Source organism: Cuculus canorus, chromosome 8 (genome assembly GCF_017976375.1).
Source record: "Cuculus canorus isolate bCucCan1 chromosome 8, bCucCan1.pri, whole genome shotgun sequence".
Taxonomy (NCBI): domain Eukaryota; kingdom Metazoa; phylum Chordata; class Aves; order Cuculiformes; family Cuculidae; genus Cuculus; species Cuculus canorus.
In genome coordinates, this window is record NC_071408.1 from 29,961,376 (window position 1) to 29,984,983 (window position 23,608).

At 41.7% G+C, this 23,608-nt stretch overlaps 1 protein-coding gene across 1 annotated transcript in view; it reads right to left on the minus strand.

The window, feature by feature from the left end:
- LOC104063270 (vitellogenin-1-like) overlaps nucleotides 1–23,260 on the minus strand; it is a 72,945-nt gene extending 49,685 nt beyond the window's left edge. The window contains exon 1 of the mRNA XM_054073736.1: nucleotides 23,193–23,260. The gene's annotated coding sequence lies outside the window, so the exon portion shown is untranslated. The remainder of the gene's footprint in view (nucleotides 1–23,192) is intronic.
- Nucleotides 23,261–23,608: the final 348 nt, after the last annotated feature.

The following is a 23,608-nucleotide window of genomic DNA, read 5'->3' on the forward strand; positions in this document are numbered from 1 at the left end:
GTTCGTATCTGCTTATCAAGAAGTGTAGACCACTGCAGCGCTATGTTTCCCCATTGCCCAGAAACATCAGAGGACAAATTCTCAAACATGCATTCTGCTAAGACTATGAAGAATTATTTTCTTCCCCCTTCTATTAAGAATGAAGGCTGAACAAATTCTTATATCCAGGAGATAAGGGATCTGGCTGCAGATGCACGCCAGCAGTTTTCAGCTGCCTGGTATCTTACGTTCTTACGCAACTACATTTTCTCCCATCTTGCAGAAAATTTCTTACCCATTTGGCTGGGAATGATTCTAATTTCTTGTGATAAAGACTGTCTTTTGCTGAAAGAAGAATTGCATGTGGCCAGAATACTACAAATACTGTTCTCCAGCACAGTGTGGGCAGCCTTCATGTTTAACTGCTGAAATGTTATTTTCAAGGCTTTTTAGTACAAATGTAGGCAAAAGTTAAAGGCAGACTGGCTCACTACTCTCTCAACCCTGCACTGAAGTTAATGTTATCTGCTCACAGAGTTTAACTGGAGCTATTTCTAGTATGTACTGACACTGATTTGCTCTTTGAGTAATCACAGTGACTTCACTGGAAACACTCAAGGAATGGAATAGTTCTCAATATGAATAGGGCCTGAAAATCCACTCTATCATAGGTACCTCTCAGAACATTTTAGCAACTTCCTTAAGACTTTATTTCAGAAACCATCCATTTTTTTTTTTTTATAGTAATATCTAAACTCATTTCCTTTCACTCATCTCTGGAGAAAACACCAGGAAGATTATTATTTTCTTGGTATTCAAAGGCTACTGACTGGGAAAGCAACTTCTGAATTTAATTTTCGAGGAATTCCTGCACTGATTAACAAACGATCTTAGTCTCAAAACAGAGATTGGATGTAATTATCTGTTTTTTAAGAATCCTTCAGGGAAGACATTGGAATGAAGCCAGTGAGATCCCGTGGACATTTTCTACCTTTTTGTCTTGTTGGTTTTCCTTTTGCAGACAATTTAGTTGTGAGTCATACACAGGCAGAGTTTCTTCTGGGATAAACTGATTGGGTCAGTTTATCCCAGCTGTGTATCTAACCCAATATTTTAAAAGTTTTGACACAGAAAGATGATGCTTGATGTTACCGTCTTATTTTTCTAGAGGCTTTCTAACCACTAAGTTCCTTTGAATGGATAATTAGTGCCTGAGCCCCATAACTGAGTGCTTACGCAGCAAAACACAAAGAAACTTAACTATTATCTAGTACATAATTCAAACAATCCTATTTACCCAGAATTTCTTGACAGTGTGACACTTAAAATGAAGACTAAATGGAAATTTGGCCTACTTTTCATTTAGAGATTGACTTAAGACACTTCCTACAGCCAATAAACTATCTGGATTCAGACATCTGTGAGCTTCCTGAGGTGATCATCAAAGTTGTCGCTCCATCCTGCCCTTGTGCACCTATAAATACATGCAGGATATATCCCTATAGGGTATAGTAAACGTATACAGTTAAACACATACATTTGTTTTAACTTCTAACTAGATATACAAACGTCTTATACCACTTGCATTCTTGGTCTAGCCTCTACTGGTAACTATTTTTCATCACAGGTGTCTGTGGTTGCCATCAGCAGAACTACTTATTAACACAGCCAAGACTCTTAACACAAGATTTTGGGGTTTTTTTGTGCTTACAAAGCTTGAATCTCTTTCTCCTTGTAACTATTACTCATAAGCATTGAGTATTTTTTGAAATCTGTCCATGCTTAGGCTCTCCAGACAGCTCCTGGGCTTTCTGCAGCAGCAGTGTGCTCGAGCCATTGTTCTAACAGAAGATGACAGTGCCACTGTTGAACCTGGAATCAAAAGATGCTATAATTTTAGGTAGAAGTGTTGATACTAAATAATTCAGTGTCTTTCTGGAAGGTAGGAGCCCTATAACCTTTCAGTTTTCCTCACCAACCAATCTACAAAGAAATGTTGCTAGGAGAAGCTATGGAGGAGTGTGGGAACAGCTCATCTTCCAGGCATAAAAGTAACTGCTGGTAACAACAAAGGGAAATTAAAATATGAGACATACAGCTGTAAAAGAAAATATGCTCTACATGAAAGCACATCAGCAACTCCATCTGTAAATTTCCACTCATCCAACACGTTGGGAAATGTATAGAAAAAGATAAAAGGGAGTGACAGCAGTGCATGTACCAAGACTTAGGCAATGTCTGAAGAGAGGGTAACAAATGCTCTGTCTTAATGAAGCATGGAAAAGAAACCAATCTCACAGTACAGTTTGAAAAGCCAGGCCAGTCATCTGGGAAACAAGAAAAAAGGAAAAACAAGCAAATAGGCTATCAGCTCAAGCCTCACAAAGCATTCGCGAAATAAAACTACAGTAGACTTGTAAGTTAGTGGTTAATAGGCTCTAAAATTGTAGAACTGTCTATGCTACACGTGGAACCACAGGTATGTGAGCCCACCTTAGCACTGAAGAAGATAATTACTGAAGCAGCAGGTTAAAAGCATATTGAAATGAAGACCATTAAAGATATTTTTAGAGGCATTTCTTCAACTCCACAGAGCAGTTTAGCAATAGGCTTGAAATAGTCTGCCTTTTCATCCCGAAGTTACAGCAAATCGGTGTTTATTGCTGTTTAATGGGTAAATTGCCTCTCCCTGGTAGGAAGGGTGGAACCTGTGGACAGATCTTCAAAATGAGCTTTTCACTGGGCTCATGGACCTCTGGTGGTGAGAAATAAGGTATCAAGGACCATGACCAAAGGAAAACCAAGGCAGCGTGCTCCTCCAGAAGCAGCAGGTAGAACAGTCGCTGAAGCGGTTGTGAGCCGCCTGCATTGGTGCAAAGGGTGAGGAGAAGACCTTCAAGAACGACAGGAAAGGACAGGTTCAGGGGAGCAGCTGTGTCTTTCACAAAGGTATTCCCTGACCCTGAGAGATAACGGGAGTGTGGTTTGCTAAAGAGCACAGGCACACAAGAAGCCAACAACAGTTTAAGATTGATCTGCAGAGAGGGAAGAGATGCCTGACTTCCCAGGGAGGCGGCTGTTCGATTTCTCGTCATAGCACTTTGCCTTCACTGTCACTCATTTTGCTGTGGAATCTTATAAGATCTTCGACCCAAAACAAGTGTTTTTGTCTCACTAATGATACTTAATTGGAAACCTATTGTTTTTACAGAGAAACTCTTAGGTCTCTTCAATAGGCAGGTTGACATAACACAAGGGAAAAGGGGATTTAAACTGAAACACACAGGTGATATTTTGTCCATTTTATTACCTCAGCATTAGTAGTTTATTTTGGCTCCCTGTTCTGGGAAAAAATGATTTGGATTTGCCTTTGTAAACAAAAGGCGTTAGAGAGATTTTTTAAACAATTTAAATAAATACACACCAAAAACTACTCTGGAAACAAATGAGAATAATTTGAATCTACACAATAATAAAAAAAAAAAAATCTACTTTTCCATTTTGAAGCCGTTTAAAATTCTTCAGATGAGAAGGATGGAAAAAAGTGTCTACTTCAGTCTCTTATCTAAAGCCAGGAGCAAGTGTACAATGCAGAAAAAAAGGAACCAAAAATAAACTTTTCTTTTCACTTTGATCCCTCCCTGGATCCTTCAGAACAATATAAGAGAGCTTCAGGTGTTTTCTTTTTCTTAGTCTTGCACTTCTGGAAGACCCCTGAATTTCATACACTCTGTTTTTCCCAGCTGGCTTTTCTTTCTTATCTAGAAAAGTTCTTCTAACATCCCTCACCATTTTCAGCCTGTCGCTTGCTTTGTGGCACTACCGAGGTGGTGACTGTCCCAAACTCAAAGCTGAACGAGGAGCAGACTTCAACAATGCCTGTCAGGTGGTTCCTTGATCTCTTCAACAGCCCACGCTGCAGTTCAGCTAAATCTCTCACTAATTTACATTGCTTCACAGGGACTTAAACTGTACTAACCACTACGAAGAGTGAATAAAACTGGAGAGAGATGAGTACTCCTTTTAGCCACCCAGAGAACGGAAAGGGAGCTCCATTTGAATGATCCTTTAGGTGTTGCTGCCTCCTTTGGTGGTGCCCTAATGATGCCACTGTGACAGCCAGTTGGGCACTGACCTTGCCCCTTCCCTCCCCTCCTTCGTGCGCTCACACAAAGATGTCAGGGGCACTGTGTCCCCAAACCACTCACAAAACCGGTCTTGTGTTTACTATAAATGTTGCTAATAAACAAATAAGTCCCTTCGCCTCAAAATGCAACACCCCAGCCAAGCAGTTCCCCCCCAAACCAGAGCACAGTTATTTGTATAACATATTCTCTCTCTTCCTTATGTATACGCGATTCTCATTACCATATGTGTTAACAGCTAACACAGGGATGATAAAAGGAAAAAAAGCCCAGCTTCTCCTCAGCATTACAGCACGAGGGAAAAAGGGAGAAATAGCAGATATATAAGATGACAGTCCAAGGACACGATTCACTTGCAGCAACTTACTTTGCAGGCAGTAATTCATGTACTGTGGTGGGAGAAAGGCACTCCAATCAGGGATGTGAGAGGAGAGAAAAGGATGCTAACTTATAAGCTCCACTCATACAAATAAATGTTACTGTTTGCTTGTGAAGTACAAGAGACAACAACACTTAAGTTATATCTGCTTGAAGGAGGTTAACAGGGATGCCATTTCTCCACACTTCTGTTTCTTACTCTATTTCATAGGTAAGAACTCTCCAGCAACAATTTATCTTAACCTCATTAACAATCTCTGGCACCTGCTTTCTCTCCAGCTTTGCTTTCCCCAAATTGTCATGATCAAGAAAGACACAGTTCACAGTTTTCTCTCCCCCGATTTTATTCATTTTTTTCTTTTTTTTTTTTATGAAAGCCTGCAGTATGTAATGAACGATTGCTGCCAAGAGCACACTGCAAAGTGTCTATGTGACGATTATGTGAGAGGTTCATAGTCTTTCACATTCCATGGTATAGAAGTGAGCCTTTGGGGCACCTCAAAAAGTTTTGAAACACTTGATTTCATTCAGGGAAGAATCAAAGAGCTTCACTAGAAGAAATTGTCTTTACACACATTAAAAAAAAAAAGAGGTTTCTAAAGGGATCTTTTAGCTAGATGACAGAAAACCCGCATTTTGTAATACCACAGGGGTTCTTTTAATAAGTCACTGAAAAGTTCCATTTGACAAGTTAAACCTTGAATTTTTTTTCATACTTATTATAGCCAAGGAGGTGCTAACCTAATACAATGGGCAAAGGAGTGTTATCACAATACAATAGACAAGACAGGGTTAGTACAATACTGGGCAATAAGGGATCTCGCTATAATGAGTGAGAGAAGCAGTGTCTGCAACATAAGAAGCATGCTTCAGAAAGGAGAAAAGAAATGTGTTTGGTTTGTTACTGGTCATTCTATAGCTGCAACGGTAACCCAATGCAATGACCTCAAGATGCTTAAGAGTCTCTTTAAAAAGTAGAATGATCATTTCAAAGGTTCGCAGGCCAAAAGAGACCATTATGGTGCCTAAACTATAGCCTCAGTAACACAGCCTAGAGATTTTTGCACAGTGTTGCCTCTATATAACTTGATAGTTTGGAGTCCATCAGTGGTGTTAGGCTAGGGCTGAGTTTGGCCCTCTGTATTGCTCACACCAATGTGCTTTGAGGACTATGAGGGTATTTAAGGGATGAGATTAAAGTCACTCTTGGCTTCCATTTAACCATATCTAACAAAATGCTGCATAAATTAAGTCTGAAATCCCTTCTTTTTCTATGCTTTTTTTGGTATATATTTCGATAATCTTTATTCTGTTCTTGGCCCCCAAGTCACTTTTCTTCCATTTATACTCACTTCCCAGCTTGTGCTCAAATTTCTAGGAATGCTAGCTCCAGCCTAAGGATAGTCCTATAGAAAGTATGAAGGTGCTTTGCCAGAAGAACATTCGTATCCACTGTATCATTCTAAAACACAATATGGGCAAAGGAGGCTCAGAAGAAATATCCATACAATGTGTTATATGTAAATCTCCACTGGTACTCAGCAAACTACACTCCGACAATTTCTGTGACCTAGTTTTTCAGATTGTTTAACACCTAATAGTATCCTTGCTGCCAATCAAACCGCAACCACAAATATAATGTATGCCCTTGATCTGGGAAGAATAGAACGACCTATGGATAACTTGAATAAAACTTGGGCAAAGTGCAGGAGAAAGTGACATGGGTATGAGTTTGAATCTACAGCACAGCTGTGTGAATGCTTTGCTTTTGGGGAAAAAAAGTGCTGTTTGTTCATCTGATAAGTGGCCAGAATGAAATGTGTAGGGTAGAACGGTGACATTAAGCATGATTGTAATGTAGAGAGATACAACCTGGATCACTTAGATATGCATATGACAGGCATCTGAAAGCCCAAGTAATGCCCTTCCTGGATACCAAGAAGCTCATAAAGTATGGTGAACTAACTTGTCTGATGTAGGTATGAAAAGGAGGCAAGCAAAGTATGTTGGAATTACTTGCTACTCTTTGAGGAGGAGTGTGCTTACTTCTCAACATTTTAAATAGTTGAGTACTGAGAAAAAAGGGCATTCTTATATAGCACAGAGTAGCTATAGTGGTGCATAACCTTGAATTCAAACATGACAAAACACAGCTAGGTTACAAACATCAGTAGAAAGAAACAACCCTTTTGGCTTCAGTAAGACCTGGTTTACAGGTACTAAGAAAAAGAGACGGTGAAATATTTCCAAGTTCCAACTGCTAAATAACCTGCAGGAGTCAGAAAACTCAGTTTTGTGGTTGAGGCAGTGGATAAAGCCTGAGAAGAACTGGTTTCAATTTATGGTTCCTTGTTGCTCTTGGAGCAAATCACTCTTAATACAAAATGTGGATAGTATGTCATGCCTATTGGTCTGTAAGAGTTTTAAGGCAGGGAAAATCTCTCACTAGGTGAAGACTTGGTATCTACCTTAAAGAAATATCTATCTTGACTGAAAGGCCGAGTATCCCTATATTAGAAATACTGATCAATAACAAAACCAAATATTGCTGTCTCTTTCCACGGTGTCCTGGTTGCTGGAGCTTAACTCAGATGTGAGACTGGGCACACAGATTTTTTTCTGCACTTATCTTTGTTGTGATGCTGGGAGCAGACAAGTCTTGCTTGCTGGAGATCAAGAAGGCTGGCGAAGAAGAAAATGAAGTGCAGAGGCGAGAGAAAACTGAAAGAAGGAGGAACTGATGGAAGAAAATGAGCTGCTGACGATATTGTTGTGGGCAGATGGTGAAGAGCAGTTGCTCCTCAAGACCACTGTTGAGACTAGGGAAGACTTGTGGGTGAGTGATGATCAAACCAACACTACTGCAATGGAAGACAGGGTGCTGCCAAAATAGAGGCAAAGGCTCATGTGAATTAGATGTGCTGTACGAAAGGCATTTCCTTGTCCAACTCTTTATGAGTCGGTAACAAGGTCTTACCATGTCTTTATAGCTAAGCGTCAGTAAGACTTGTCCCAAACAATTTCCACTTTGTAGTTTAGCACAAAGTTCTAAGGGAATTAGAAAACCTTGTTTTCAACTAAAAAATAAACAAAATACAGGGGTAATGATTAAGGGAAAAAATCCTATTATACAGTCAAGTATCTGCAGTTCAGAAAGCAGCTACAAAGCGTAAGAAAAAGCAAGGAGGAGAGCTGTAAGTCTTTTTTTATTTTTCTCTAGCCAGCACTCAATGCAAAACCTAACCCTTGCTCTGAATTCCCTTCTCCTTGTTCCTGTGTTTGATGCCTCATGCAGACCTCACCATCCTACTTCTCTCAGCCTTTCCTTTCACAAATCCCTGTGTCTGCAATACTGCTGTGCCTTACTTTAGGACATAACCTCGCCCACGAGATGAGGGCTAACGGTTTCAAGAGGCCTACACGCTTTTTGTGCCGAATGGGGAGGGCATAGGTTAGCAAATGAACTGTCCCTTCTCCATCAGACTCATACTCTTCCTTCTTTAAGGGACATTTGGGGTATAATGTGGTGGGAAGACACATTACAGATGGATAAAAACATGGTGAGAAGATGGTTTTATCTGCCTCAAACCAGACATGGAGATAGAAAGGACAGCAATTTCTGGACATTAAAAGGAAAGTTTGTTTGGCAGGGATTTTGAAACTCAGCCATGTTTTTTTTTTTTTGTTTAACAGCTTACAAGATAGTGTATTATGAGAATGAGTGAGTGTTTATGATCTGTTTCGGAAAAGGACTATGGGATGAAAGTTGCATGTGAAAGGGGTTTTGGTCTGAAATGGCTGGCAAGGATGAAGGAGGCACTATTTAACTTGGCCCTTAAGCCCGGAGAACCCGATACTGACCACCCTACATCTACTCCATGGCTTTTCCTGCGGCTGAACAATAGTAGCTACCATTGCATAGTGGGAATTCAACACACAGTAATTACTCCACTCCTGTGCATTCGGAGGAAGACAGCAAATTCCTTCAGTTTATACAGGCATATGCATTTATTGCTAAGGGAATCTAGCTTCCCATTAAGTGCCTCTCAACTCCAATAGCTCCGATTGTTCTGTCTTAAAGAAGAGATGTACTCTTTTTTTTTTTTTTGTGAAAGCATGTAGCAAAAGACCTATACTACCAAAGACAACTATTTTGCTTCTTATCCTTTAAAGGCTTTGCAAAATGTTCCTATTTAATAACAGTTATCTTTATGTAGTAGCTGAATCTTTTCATAAGCTAATAGTTGTAAAGCACTGTCTACTTTGCTTAATGATACTATTTTCCCAATATAAAACAAGGCTAATGGGTGTCAAATGTGAAAGCAATATTCCTGCAATTTATCACTTAAGCCTTCTTTCACTCTTTTGGGGTGAATTGTTGTATTTTTAAAGGGAAATTGATTGCCTTGAGTGAATTCTTTTATTCTTCTACATTAACAATTCATGAATGAAGCCAATAGCTGCAACACAATCTTCAGTTCCTTGTCCCACCAATAACCTCAGCTGTGTCCTGGAGGGTAAACTCACACTGCATCAATCAACAGTCTTCGTGGTCTGTAGCAAAGCCATGTGAACTGTGGCTTACACTATGTTCTGTTTGCTCCCCTGACTTCTGGCAGTTGGGAACTGCACAAAAATGAATTAACTGTTACAAAGTTTCCTGGCATGCTGTACTTTACACCATTGGAAAGTTACATTACTAGGAAGAACAAAGAAAATAGGCATTTACTCTGAGGTTCAGAACCAAATCCCAGCGGTCAAACGATCCTTGCGCACCTCTCTTCTCTCCTCTCCCCCTCTCCCTGACATTTTTAAGTATTAGGCAAGTCCAGCTAAAGATTCTGGGAGATTAAAGAGATCTCAGTTATGGGACATTTTGGACTACTTATTTTTTAAAAAAGACAACCCCAAACCAGCACTATAAAACTCAACTGGGAAAGGCAAAGAGGGCAGCACTTTAAGATTGCACCTGCAAATGAGTTCATTCACTTCTTTCCATGAGTAAACCTGGTGCTTCTATTCTCAAATGGGAAATACACACACAACGTTGGGCAGGCAGACATCCATATGCCCAGCTCGAGTGTAACCGTGTGCCTACAAAATCCATGCTTAGAAAATGGAAGCTGTGAATGTGGACTTGAGCCTAACTTGTGAAGCCAGAGCTGTTGCGGAGGTAACCTAACCCAAGTGTGCTGTAACTGCTGGCTTTGAATAGTTGCTTAAACTTATTTGTGCCTCTCCTCGCTGTTGCTGACTCCTCTCTTGAAAACCACCTGTCCTTAAGCAGATTTTCCTCCTTTACCAGCTTTATTTGTCTCAGAGCCTTCAATAAGCATGTGCATGCATGTACCTTTTGCTGTTGTGGCTCCTCTTCAGCTGCATTTTTCATCTCTGCGTGCTGCTATCTGTACCCACGCACCCAAGCAGGGCTCATGCACTGGGATGTTGCTGGTCTACACCCCTCAGGCTGGGCTAGAGCAAGCTTCACACAGGAGGAACTCCTTCAACTTCAAGGATATCCGAACACATTCACCTACTCAGCAGAACATCACTGGTATCACCGTGCAAGAGGTTGTTTTCAAAACACGGGGCTGGTTTTCAGCTCATTTCTACTAGCGCTATACTGATTTCAACCTGTCATTTAGCGTGTGTTTAAAATAAAATGCGCACCCGTATATACACACAAGGTGTCTAGATATGATTTTTCATAATTATTTTGTTATTTTTCTTTATTTCCCTATATATTCTGCCAAGTCTTTTTATCAGGCACTTATCTCCAGCTTAGTTTCATAGTGGCATTTTATATGGCTGGCCACATCACTCTGTACAGCAACCTCCCCCACTGCTAATCTACAAAAAAAAAAATAAAGACAAAAATCTGAATGTCTTTCATTAGAAAAGAACATTTTTTGGTGACAAATCCCCAGTAAAACATAATGAACTTTTACTTTACTTTCTCAGGAAAACAACAAATGAAGATGCAAAAAAAAGTAGCCCACCCTTGTCATTGAAACTATCTTTCAGAGGAGCTGCTGCAGCTTCAGTTCTGAAGCAGCTGGCCTCCTCGGGATAGAGGAAAAACAAAAGAGTTTTATTTGTTTGCAGATTGTAAGATAACAAGCGGTACATCTGAAAACACAAACCTGAGCCGACTCCTCTTATAAATGATCTTGGGAGAAGAGGAAAAGGTACAAGTAAAGCAAAGAACTAAAGAGGCACAGAAAAGAATGACAGATGTGCAGGTTCTATGAATAAAGAGCTAAGAAAAAAATCTCTGGAAATAATTGATTTTTCTGATTCACCACTGACTTTTCTTAAAAATCCCCAAGTAATTTAATGTCTACTTGAGCTTTTTTTGTTTTTTCCCCAGAATAATCCACAATTGAAATAAAAATTGCTTGTTTATATTTATCTGGATTGTTTTTAAATTTGCTTTAAGGTATTTTCTGAGACTTCAAAAAAGTAAAATAAGAAAGACTTCAAAACAAATGATTTAATTCATAGGGACTTAATCAGTGCTGTTAAAATTGAAGAGAGGAACCAGTAATGATGGTGCCTTTCACAAGGTGGAGGAAGTCCTAAATGTGGAAAACCCAGACTCAGATTTCAGCTCCATCAAATCTGCAGTACTGATATTAATCCAGCTCCCCTTTCCTATCTTCATGCAATTCATTCAAACATTCTATAAGATTTTGATTATTGAATGTGTAACAAAATACTATCTATAGACCTCAGCTGAGATCAGGGGTCTGATCACCAGACAGCATTAAAGAGGTGACCTTACTCCACATAACGGAGAGAGAAGATCTGCGTCCCGTACAATACGCAAAAAAGCGAAAGGTTTCTTGTCTATCCAAAGCAGCCCCTGGAAAGCGAGGTCAGAAATCCTCAGTTTCCACTTGAAAAGTTCAGTGGTTTTTCTGAAAAATATTCCACAAGGTGTGCTGTAAAGATTCTCTCTGATGTCCCTCCACCCCTTCGTGAACTGGTAGTGCTGAGATGCCAGGAACGCTCTGACCGGATAACCTTGATTGACAAAATATTTTACACGGACAAGGGCAACATAAACTTCCCTGGACTAGTCTGCAGTGTTTGCAGGATTGACTGTTCCCTCCAAAGGCAGCCCCATGCTTCACCATCCTTGCTGCATACAAATGAAGTCGCTCCATAGCACAATCGAGTGCATATGCTGCCGTGTGACCTCCTGTTTGGTGACATCCATCAGTGAAATGTTCTGTGGTAGCGGCTGTCTGAAAATCATCTGGTACATGAATTTTTACTCTGATTTCACTAAAGCCCAATCAATAAGGGCGCGTAGCTTTAGTGTTCTCATATACCTGCTTTGTGAATAAAGCAAATGAAATATTTGTGCAGACTTTTGTGATTCGTTTTGAAGGGCCTGACCAGAAACTGGAATTCAGAAGGAGGAGACTACTGATAAGCAGCATCGCATGCAAATGTGCACAAAGTCCTTCTTTCTGGGTAGAGGAAAAAGTCAACCCCCAAATGTATGAACACAGGAATGATCGTGAAAGATTTATTTAGCATCAATTAATATAGCGCTTTTTGATGCTAGAGTCCTAGTGAACATGTCATTCTGATTAAACTAAAGGGGCATTATAGAAAGGCGTTCAAATATATGTACAGCTATACCTATATTTGCATAGGAACTTGTGAAAAAAGTTCTTTGGGCAAAATACTTGCAATTAAATTACACAGGAATTTTGTTTTTCGCACAAGAGGAAAAACCATAACCCAGTCTCATTATTTTTTTGATTATGGAAGGATTAGGCGTCAAGTGGAAACAATTGCTCCCTTTGTCTCCTAATAAGAAAAATGGGGTCGATCAAGTGGAAGTGCAAGTAGCAGTTTCAAAACAAGAGGAGATTCCTGTTTGCAGAATGTGTCCTTAAGCTCTGGGCTCTCTTCACAAAGTGCCGAGGCTGTTGAAAAATTTGCATGGCTAAATGGAAAGCTTCTGCACCAAACTGTCCTTAAGGCTAGAACAGAGCTATCACACTTTGATCAAACTACCCCAATGCCTCTGGTGGCAGCACTGACAAAATACTGAATCATAGAATCATTAAGGTTGGAAAAGACCTCTGAGTCTTGACTTTCATCAAGTCCAATCACCATCCCAACACCACCGTGTCTACTCAACCATGTCTGTAAGTGCCACAGCTACATGTTTATAGAAGCCTCCAGGGATAGTGACTCCAACATTTCCCTGGGCAGCCTCTTCCAGTGCTTTACCACTATTTCAGTAAGGATTTTTTTTCTACTATCCAGCCTAAACCTCCCCTGGCACAACTCAATGTCATCCTTGCACTGAGGGGTCCAAAGCTGAACACAGGATTCAAGGCATGGCATCAATATCATATATGCTTGTTATTTTCTGAAGCTCATTCTTAGGTATTGCCTTTTAGTTCCTCTCACAGACAGGACGTGTGGCTTTGTGAGTAAGAATAGCAGTGTTTATGTCAGGCAGTAGGGTTATTATTCCTAAATGTTAGGTTATTGTTCTTACAACATTCTTCTGCTAAAAACCAATGCACTAAAAAACCCCAAACAAACAATAGCAGTATACTCAGAAGGACAAAAAACAGTGGCTTTGAAACAAAAACCTCAACACTAGGAAATGGAGAGGAGATTTTGCAAAAGAGCTCTTGTTCATTTTAAAAATCAAGCAGGGTATTATGCTTTGCTTCGCAAGGGTTTACGTGGGCCTGAACACACAAAATGGATAAGAGCAGAGACCAGAGCATTTCAAATGAGCTATTCAGATGTTTACTAAATAGATACACCTCTTCCATCAGGGACAGATGATAATAATCTGTGCCCTCCTCCAAGTTTTAGATTCTGGTAAAAACGTAGGTAAAAGTTAAACGTATCTGCTCATGTTTATTACTGTTCTAGTGAAAGGAAGACATTTGATTAAAGCAGTAATTACTTTCCATCTACAGAAGTTGTATGGTAGTCTTCAGTGTTCAAGAAAAGATTGTTATGTGATCTTATGCATTAAAACTGGTCGGTGCCATGTCTTAAAATCCTTCACCTACTCTCCAGATTTCTTAATCCTTGCTCCTGTTTTATTCCCTAACTACTTTTCCAGCTGTCCACAATTATAAAAGTAAATGATTTCAATATGATGCAAAAGAGTAAACAAACCCTTACCCTGCAATTGTTCTAGGCACTGCGAAAGAACAAATAATCATTTTGACAGGTAGACAAGAGACAGGTCAAAGTGATCTGCTGAAAGTCTGCCTTCAAGAAAGGTCAGCAATGTAGAGCTTCTTTCTCCTTTCTTTTCTTCTACCTCTTTGTTTCCCTATCCCCTGCACTTCAGGGTGACCCAACAGTATTCACAGATATCGAACAAAAATAATCAGCTACTTTGTTCTTAATGAACCATTTCATTTTCTAGGCAGGTGCTACAGAAATATATGATTTTTTCTGTGCTTTTTAAAGTAGTACTATGAAATTTCCCCTTGCTTTTCAATAATGGTATGAAAAGATATTGCCATTGTATAAAAAAAAAAAAAAACAACTAAAATACACTGTGAACAGTAGATTTTTAGAGGGATCGTAAGTTTGGACATTGGAATGGGAAAAGTCCAGTTTATGAACTTTTCCTTTCCGCTTCTCACTATGCCAGGAAGGCACATGCTTTGAAATAAGGATCCAGAGCCCTAAAATATGGAGGATAATAATAAAATAATGCTAATACTGCAAAATAGTTATATAAACATCTTTATGTGTAAATATCTACAACCAGATTAATTTATATCTCCATGGGTCTTTAAGCACATGTGTATACAGATAGATACATACTTTAATTTTTATAAAATAAGTATATATGCCCATATAGTGAGAAACAGAAATATGACGTATCTGAACAAAACATTTTTTATTCTTTTAAAGTACCTCTTGTCTCTTCTTCTGAAAATTCATTCACCTTCCCAAGCCTTTGCCTTCCCCCAGGCTTTGAAGATTAGACCTTTCTCCCCTCTAATGGCAGCTAGCATGATGTGCAATCCTCCCTTTCCAGCAGCAGGCCTGCTTTAGCTGGTATGTGGCCAGCCTTCTCCTGACGTGGGGACAAGGGGCAGCTGGGACGCTTGTTCTGGTACTCATGGTTCCTGTGATTCATGAGGGATTGCAGCGGGAGCTGGAGCAGGGAAGAGGGAAGTCCTGGCCGCGGCATCCGGGGAGCAGGGTGGTGGCTGAAGGTCCTATTGCCCTCTCACCAAGGGCGCCACGTGGGGAAAGGAGGTGGCAAGGTGCACTGGTGGCTTGGTGCTGGGCACAAACGTGACATGGACTTGGTCTGTTCCTGCCTGTATATGCAGGTGAGTTCCAGGAGGCAACTTGGAACAAACACACATTTGAAATTTTTGTATTGTGGTAGCTTTCAACTATACGTTTGCTTTGTTACTATTTCTCGTGTTAGCTGGCTTAACCTAGCAAGGGTAATTCTAGGACAAGCTACGGTTACAATTTCTTTATGCTGTGTAGACATGACCTTTGACTATTTGATTGCGACTGGCTTTGGATCAGGGCCCGTAGCCAAAGCTGTGTCACTAGCATAACATGCAACACACTCTGCAGAGCCTCTAAGTACACGCCATCACCGCTCTGATCTAAAACATACATAACTGCAATGAGCTGGGAGATCCTCCAGCATTTCACAGCATATAGAAGAGATTTATTAACAAAAAAAAGTCTGTTTGTAGATACAGAAATACACAGAAGGCCAAATCCTTAGCTTGCATAAAACAGCGAAGCTTAATTTATGAAGAAGGGATGAAACTCTAGGGTGTGTACATCCATGGGGACACACTATTTCCATGTACCGTTTGGTAGCTCCTCGAAGATAGATCTGCTATGGAGCTGAACAAAACCCTGACAAAATGGTTGTGGCTTCACAGTGTTTAGGTTAAAACACAGCTATTAAAAGAGGTGGTTTGAACATTCCACATTCTCTTGCTAAATAAATTAAGGTCCTGCCTTTTACATGTATTGTGAAAGCAAATTCTTATTAGCAATTCATACGTACAACAGAACTGCAGTTCTGAGTTCATGGAACACTTGTGTCTAAGGCTAGTTCAGCAGTCAGAGAAATAAGAAGAATATGTCAACATCTCAGCTCAAGGAACAGCAGAGGACTGTCTGGATCAGTGAGACTCTGCCTTCAGCTCTTCTGGGCACTCCAGATGGGGCCTTGGTCAGCCTGATCTAGTGGGACGTGCCCCGGCCCATGGCAGGGGCTTGGAATGAGGTGATCTTTAAGGTCCCTTCCAACTCAAACCATTCTATAATTCAATGATTCTATGCTGTGCAAGCCAGGCACCAGCCTACTCTGACTCTAACGACATAGTGCGTCTGTCAGAGAAGCAGCACAGTTACCAGTGCACTGAATATCATTGAAGCTATCAACATCAAAAAACCAGCCCCAAAATCCTCTCTCAAAAGCAACCACCCTGTCAACCTCTACATAACCTGATTTATCTGCCACACATGCTTTGTAAAAGCATCAACCCATTAATTTCACTGGGGTCAACTTCACACTCACTAAAAAGGGAATGGGACCCAATGAATAGTTTTTGGTCACTACACTGTACAATATTTATGACCTTTTTCCCCACTACAGTTATGCTACAAATGCATTTTATGTGAATAGATCTCATTAGACAAGAAGGCATTTGCAAAACATTGCAAATGCAACAGAGTATAATGAGTGCACTTCCAGAGAGGATATTCTAGTACCCTCCAGGCCTTGATTGGACAGCTCGTTTAAACATCAGGTTAAATTCTGTTTAAGTGAAGTGCCTCATAGAAGTTTTTCAGCAGTGCTCTTAATGGCCGTGAAAAAAATGACAGGAAACAGAATGAAGTCAGTTCTCATTTTCTTTCCCTTTTTCATTTAACCTCCCTAAGAAACCTTATTCTTTTCTCATACACATGAATTCAGTGGAGGGATATATTTATTTCCTTCTCCCTCTCCCACCAAGTGTCACATCCCCTGATGCTACACCGCCACATTCTACTTGTATGGATTTTGTACGTTGCTATCCAGAGGGACCTTGACAGGCTTGACAGCTGGGCCTGTGTCAACCTCATGAGATTCAACAAGGCTAGTTGTAAGGTTCTCCACCCGGGTTGGGGCAATGGCAAGCACAATTACAGGCTGGGTGGAGAATGGATTGAGAGTAGCCCTGAAGAGAAAGACTCAGGAGGTGCTGGTGGATAAGCTCAACGTGAACTGACAGTGCGCACTTGCAACCCAGAAAGTTGACAGTATCCTGGGCTGCATCAGAAGGGTCACCAGCAGGTCAAGGGAGGTGATTTGGCCCCTGTACTGTGCTCTCATGAGACTCCACTTGGAGTCCTGCATTCAGTTCTGGGGTCCTCAGCACAGGGTGGACATGGATCTGTCAGAGTGCATCTTCACCATGAAGATGACCTGAGGGACAGAGCACGACCCATGCAAGGACAGTCTGAGAGAGTTGGGCTGGGTTTGTTCAACCTAGGGAAGAGAAGGCTCTGGGGGAAATTTATAGCAGCCTTCCAGCAAGTAAAGGGGGCTGCAGGAAAGATGGGGAGGGGATCTTTATCAGGGAGTACAGGGATAGGATGGGGGTTAATGCTTTTAAGCTGAAAAAGAGAGGATTTACATTAGGTATCAGGAAGAAATGTTTTCCTGCCATGGTGGTGAGGCCCTGGCCCAGGTTGCCCCAAGAAGCCGTGGCTGCCCCATCCCTGGAGGTGTTCAAGGCCAGGTTGGATGGGGCTTTGAGCAGCCTGATCCAGTGGGAGGTGTCCCTGCCCATGGCATGGCAGTGGAACTGGATGAGCTTTAAGGTCCATTCTGACCGAAACCACTCTATATTGTTTTACTTTTAAAGATCATTATATGTTTTCAAGAGACTTGTAGAGAAATGATTACATGCAGCAAGCAGCCCGTTCCCTCTAACCGTAATTACATTCACGTATGGTAAAATACCCAGTAGCTGCATTTTGAAGGTGAAAATGGAGAAACATCTTTAGGTTATTTTAGCTCAGATTTCCAAGGAAACTATTTATAACCTTCCTCAGACTGGGATTTTTCAATGAAAAGACTTTAGAGCAGTCCAAATAACATAGAACTGCGTGTGGAAGAAAAAAAAAAAAAAAGATTCTGCTCTCTGTCCCCCCAAAATAACATTTGGCAAGAAAGCTCAGCAACTTGGTCCAGCGGGAGGTGTCCCTGCCCTGCACGGGGTGGAACCGGATGGGTTTTAAGGTCTATTCCAACGCAAATCATTATATGACTGTATGATTTTTGGGTCTCATCCTATGATTGTATGATTTGTGTGTCTCATTCAGTGATTCTATGATTTTTGTGTCTTTGGCTGCATTAGACCCAAAGCCCACACCCCATATCCTGCTTAGGCTGCTGTTTCCTCCCTTAGAACCGCTGTGTCCAGCTGTGTCCAGCTGCGCCCGGGGGGGGCTCCGGGGCCGCCGCCCCAGCAGGGGGCGCTCGGGCTCCACCGGCGCTCCCCTCCATCACACCACCCCCCCCCACTCTGGTCCGGGAGCTCTATGCTCCCCCTCCAGGGTCACCCCAAAAGGGATGTGCAGCCCGGGGGGTGTGTGTCGTCCCCCCCCCCCGCTCCTGGAAAGCGTCCGGGCTTATGTCTGAGCATATGTAATATCACAGCAAACCGTCACAGAAGGAGAATTTAAGCTGTAGTTTTTATCCTCTGGGGGAAATCTCTGCATCGAGAGGGGAAAATATATATATATATATACACACATATATATATATATGCACATACTGTAACTTCTATTAGTGTTAATGGGAATTATGTGTGTAAATCCCCAAATCCCAGTGTACAAAGATGAGCGTGTCCCCGTAAGGGTCTGAAATACGCATTTGAATGAAGCCTGGCTGTTGGGAAACTCATAATGCCTTAGCTGTTATTATAAATTTATACTGACTAGGACTAAGTTTCACCTGAAACAACAGAGTTTGAAGTGTTATTTGTTCCAGCAAATTATTTTGTTAGATGTGATAATCAGTTCGCAGCAGGACTGCGAGAGGCTGCTCGGATTGTTGACAATTCTGGGTCCCATCCAGCTTCAAGCGGCTTCTGAAGCGGCTCCAAAGGGCCTCAGAGGGGACTCCCAAACCCAGTTCCTCAGGGAAATGTGGCCAGAGCAAAGCTGACTGTCCACAGCTACTTCCCAGGACAACTCATTCCCAGGGATAGAGTTCTGTCTTCTGCCAAGTGCACAGACACTGCCCCAGAGCACCAACGACAGCGGGACTGGGCTGTTCCTCAGCCCCCGGTGTTTTGCCAGGTGGATGAGATTTTTTTCTGATGAGCTAAGTGCCTCAGACACAGTCTGAGGTGGAGGAGGAGCTGCAAATCAGTTCTCCTTAACTTACTGGGGTACTCTGTAGTTTATTTCAGGAATTATGCGACCTAAGGGTATGCTTTTCATTAGCATCACCTTTGAATTAGGAAGAGGCCTTTCACAGGAGCTTTTGCCCCATGTTTATCATCTCAGCCTCAGATCAGATTTAATCCCAGCGTATCCCTCCTCTCAAGACTGAACTTTTTCTCTCAGGACTGGGAGGAAGGAAAACCCTGTCCTGACCCTCGTGTCAGCAGCTGCATCTGGTGATTAGTCATGGCACTGCAGGACAGTTGCCGTGGGACTGGGGGGTTCCTCATGGGGAAACACGTCTAAAGAAGTCATGGCCGTGGCTTCAGCCTGCTCTATGTCACCTTCATCCCCTTATTATATGGCCCAAACCCTAAAGGGACACGAAAGCATATGGGACAGGCATTGAAGGTCTGAGACAGCAGTGTGTGCATGGCAGGGAGGGGGCCCCTTTCCAGGGGCATCCAGCTTACATGCTGCAGGGATGCAATGGTGCTGGGTGCCAGCCTTAGCTTCAGGGCCACTGTGTTCAGGGATTGCCACAATTATGGTAGGAAACACCTGCCAAACAAACTCTCACATCCTCCCACTCTGTCCTGTTTTCTCCTCCTTCCTTTCTCTTTTCCTATCAGTGCCCCGACTTGTCATTCCCCTTGATGAACCCACTTGAGAGCAGCCATGTGTGCCCTTTAATCCTGTGCAGCCCCAAGGTTAGATGGAAGCAGACCTGCATCTAAAACCACCTTTGCTTTAAATACCTTTCATAAAGCCAGGGAGTTGCTTTATTTTGAATGATTCCTTAATCTGTTGAGTTTTTTGGAGTAGTTAGTTATTTATATTTAAACCCTATTCTCCTACTTTGCCTGGGTGCGACTCCAACAAATTCGCTTTGGAGTCTTGTAATGGCATAGAAGTATTGCTAATCCTCATTAAAAATACCGCAGCAGCAGCACTGTGTTCTTTGTAATGATTTGTTTCATGGATAGATCAAAAGGCCTGTTGACAATGGTTGACTGCAACCGACAGCCTCTTCTAATAAGATAAAGAAGTTGTACATTTTATTGATTATAAAGCAAATTGGGGTTTTGTCCCTTTAAATATTTTATTGGCTATAAAATGGAGGACTTATGCCTTTGAAATTGCAGCTTGCCATGACGTTATGATGAATTATAATCCTAACCTATTCATGCTTCCTCACAGGCCTAACCCATTTGCCATGTTGTAAAATGCTTATATTCAAGAACTGTGGCAGACTCAAGAAAAGGAAAAGGGGCTGAATGGGCAAGAATTCGAGAGCCTGGAGAGAATCCTTTAAGAGTTTTCCAATATCTCATCACAAGCTATGAGCTCAAGGCAGACATTTTCGGATAAAGTTCTTAGTTTTTCATTACACCGCAGGTGAAGTTTTTAATCCCTTCTGGCTCTGAAGGCCTAAGTTCCTGAACATCCTGGGAACAAAGCTCATATTGCCAAAATAAATCTAACACTTTCTAGATCGACGTTTAGGGTCAGATCTCATAGAAGCTCGAGGCACATCACGGAGCTTTTTAAAGGTCAACCACCAAAATCAGGACCCCAAATCTGCTCTCAGTATCTGTCTTGCAACCCTAGCTATCTCCCTGCCTTATCCCAGGTTGTGCAGACACCTCTAGCTCTGCCTTTGAACACAGAGGGTACTTGAGGACCTGTGGTACCCGAGCCCTCTGTGTGACATCGTTCAAAGGTGGAGGCCGGTGAACACCTGTGACTACCAGGACAGAGTGCCTCAAAACCACCATAGTGTCCACTTTACTCAGGTAACATAAAGAGAGAGGGAAAGGGAGAAGAGCAGTTGCATGTCTCTTCCCCAACACATCTTTACAGATAAGAAAGCTGGACCACTTGACTCTGGCAGGAAAGCTGCAAACTAGAGACAAATGAGTGGGAGGAAGGAGTACTGACTTCTGGTCTCTAGTCTCAGGGGTATTTCTCCTCTCTTGCACTTCCTGCTCATCCCTAGCAGTTGGAAAATATAAATGAGAAGAAAAAGAAGAAAAAGAAATGAGAAGAAGATTTGGCAGGAGCTGACAGGGTGCAGGCTTCCACCGCCTGGCTCAATGCACTTCCAAAGGGAGAGACATTCAGGCCTTAGCCCCATGATTTTTTACTTTTGGTAGTGAGATTTGTTAGGAAGATATGCCTCTACTCTGCCGAGTCCTATCTTACGAGCAGATGTCTCACAAATGCTCCTAAAGAGTAAGAGATGTAGTCCTCCTCCCTTAGAGAAGCTGGAGCATGCCCTAGCTAGATCCACTGCATCCAGCTGCAAGACACTGAGGTGTAAGTGGATCAGTATCACCATTGCTGTTGGCTATGAATCAAGAGGGAAAAAAGAAAAACCCCAGCTCTTGCTCTATTATTAAGCAACCGAATGTAGATTACATCTCTGAGAAATGCTGGGTAAAGCACATAGGGTGCCAGTTACCTTCCTAGCAACCACCTCTGCGTTGAGAGGACAGACTATCCCCATGCTCCTCCTCCTTTTTCAGCCTTGATCTTATATATAAGAATATAGTATAAAATATAAGATACCACAGCACACTGATAAAGCTTACTGTGGACTGAGTATTTTAGCAACCCAGTTTCCAGCTGCTTTAAGACAAGCAGTTCATGAGCTGCTGCCTGCAAAGTGATGAACCACCACAAATACATGTTAATGACCTGCAACAACCATGGGGCTTTCATATCCCGCAGTCCTGCATTCCCATGCAGAGACCAGTTCCCTCATCAGCACATCTGATCTTGAAACTGGTTCTGAAAACTGCTCCTCAAAGCTGCAGTATTTCCACAAGTAATGACAAACTAATGAAACCTCTAGTTGGGTGCTTATACACCTTTTTCTCTTTTAAAATCAGAGCCTGATTTGGTTTAGTAACTCCACCATTGATTTCAGTGCCAGTGTTTGAGGTTAGAAGACCGTTTTGAAAATTTTGGCCCAAGTACATAGTTTATTACCAGGTAACAACCAGTCACTCGAAGAGGATCAGTTCAAAGGAGCTTGCAGTGCAACAGTTCACGCTGTCTCTGTCCTACCGGAATTGAAAGTCCCTTGGTTTCCTGTTTGTCAGTTGTATGCTTTTACTAGTGCTCAAGTCAGTCAAAGGGAAGAAAAACAAAACAAAACAGAGCTTCATAGAAATATTGCATTCTTTCCTAGAGTGAAGGCAAAACAAGCAGAAGTTTAAAGTAAACAGTCTCTACCAGCAGATCTTCCCCCCTTTTATTGCATGAATTACAATGCCCTTCAGCCAGCAGAAGGCAGAGAAAGTTCTGCCAGGAAAAAGAGTTATTTGAAAAAGTTTACTTTAAACCTTTGTTTGCTTTGCTGCGTACACACACACACACACACAAAAGAAAAAAAGAAGTGACCCTTTCTTCTTCTACTTTACCACTAGGTAGAAAGAAAAGAGATTTCTCTTTATTGACTGGTATACAGCTGGCAGAAGTAAAAGCAAGTTTCGTCATCATCATGTCTCTGTGCTCAATCATGATCTGGAAGAACATCCTGAGAGATAAAGCAGGACTGTCCTGTTCACCTAGGACATGCAGACCAGTGGGAAAAAACAAATGTGAGCATCTCTGACCATTCCACTGATATAAACAAGCACAAAGCTACCAAAGCCAAAAAGCATTTTATTCTAATTAAAGTGCTCAATGAAGCTCTTTCTTCTAAATCTCTGTCCCTTTTGTAAAGAAGACAGAAGTTACAGTCTGTTTTCATTCACACTCCTGTAAATATGGAGCAACTGCAAGAGAGCTAAAAAAGCTCTGTGGTTGGTTAAGAAAGAAATTCTGACTAAAAAGTAAAGCGGTTTCAAAACAACCACCATCACCTTTTGTGAAAAATGTTCCCATTTCTGATCAGTTCTAATGTTTCCATTTGAACCAAACTCCTTGATCAGAAGTTAATAAAAGCATGTCATGTGAAATACACAGAGCACTTTATAAAACATACAAGAAAAATAGAGTTCTGTCCTGAAGACTTTATAACAGGCAGAAAAAGAAAGAGAAAAAGAGACAAAGGAAGATAAAAAGAGATTTCTAGCAATGCATAAGCAAAGTGGGATAAAGCTGAACAGCAGTTGGATTAAAGCAGCATGAGTTTGTTTTTAAAGTACATCCCTTCTCTGCACTTCCACCCTTTCCCATCTGCCCCACCGCCCTGACCTTGTTCCTCCCCATTTCAAAAGAGCCATCCCTCCTTATTTCCCTTCTGACCTGCATTCCTCACTGCTGGCTGTAATGTGGCGATAAAGGCACAAGTAACTGCAGCCAGCTTGCCTAAGATCAGAAGATATGGAGGGTGATGTTAGCAAATTAACTGGTTGGTATAAAACAAAAGGAGAAAAAAAATTGTCAGGAAGCTGAGAACTTTTGAACCCATTTAAACAAATAAGTGGCAGAGGAGCAGCGCTGTCTGTCACAAGAATATCATATGCAAGAGCCAAGCCAGAGCTTGGAAGCTAGGACATCAGATGCAGCCTCTGAGAACAGCCCCTGGTAGGGGAACAGAGCTGCTTAAGAAAGGGCAGTTCCTGCCTTGCAAAAGATAGGACACAAAGGATGGTCCCCAGTGCCATTTCTACCCCTCGTGGAAGTATACTTGATACCCTCAGGTTCCTCCAGTCTGCAAC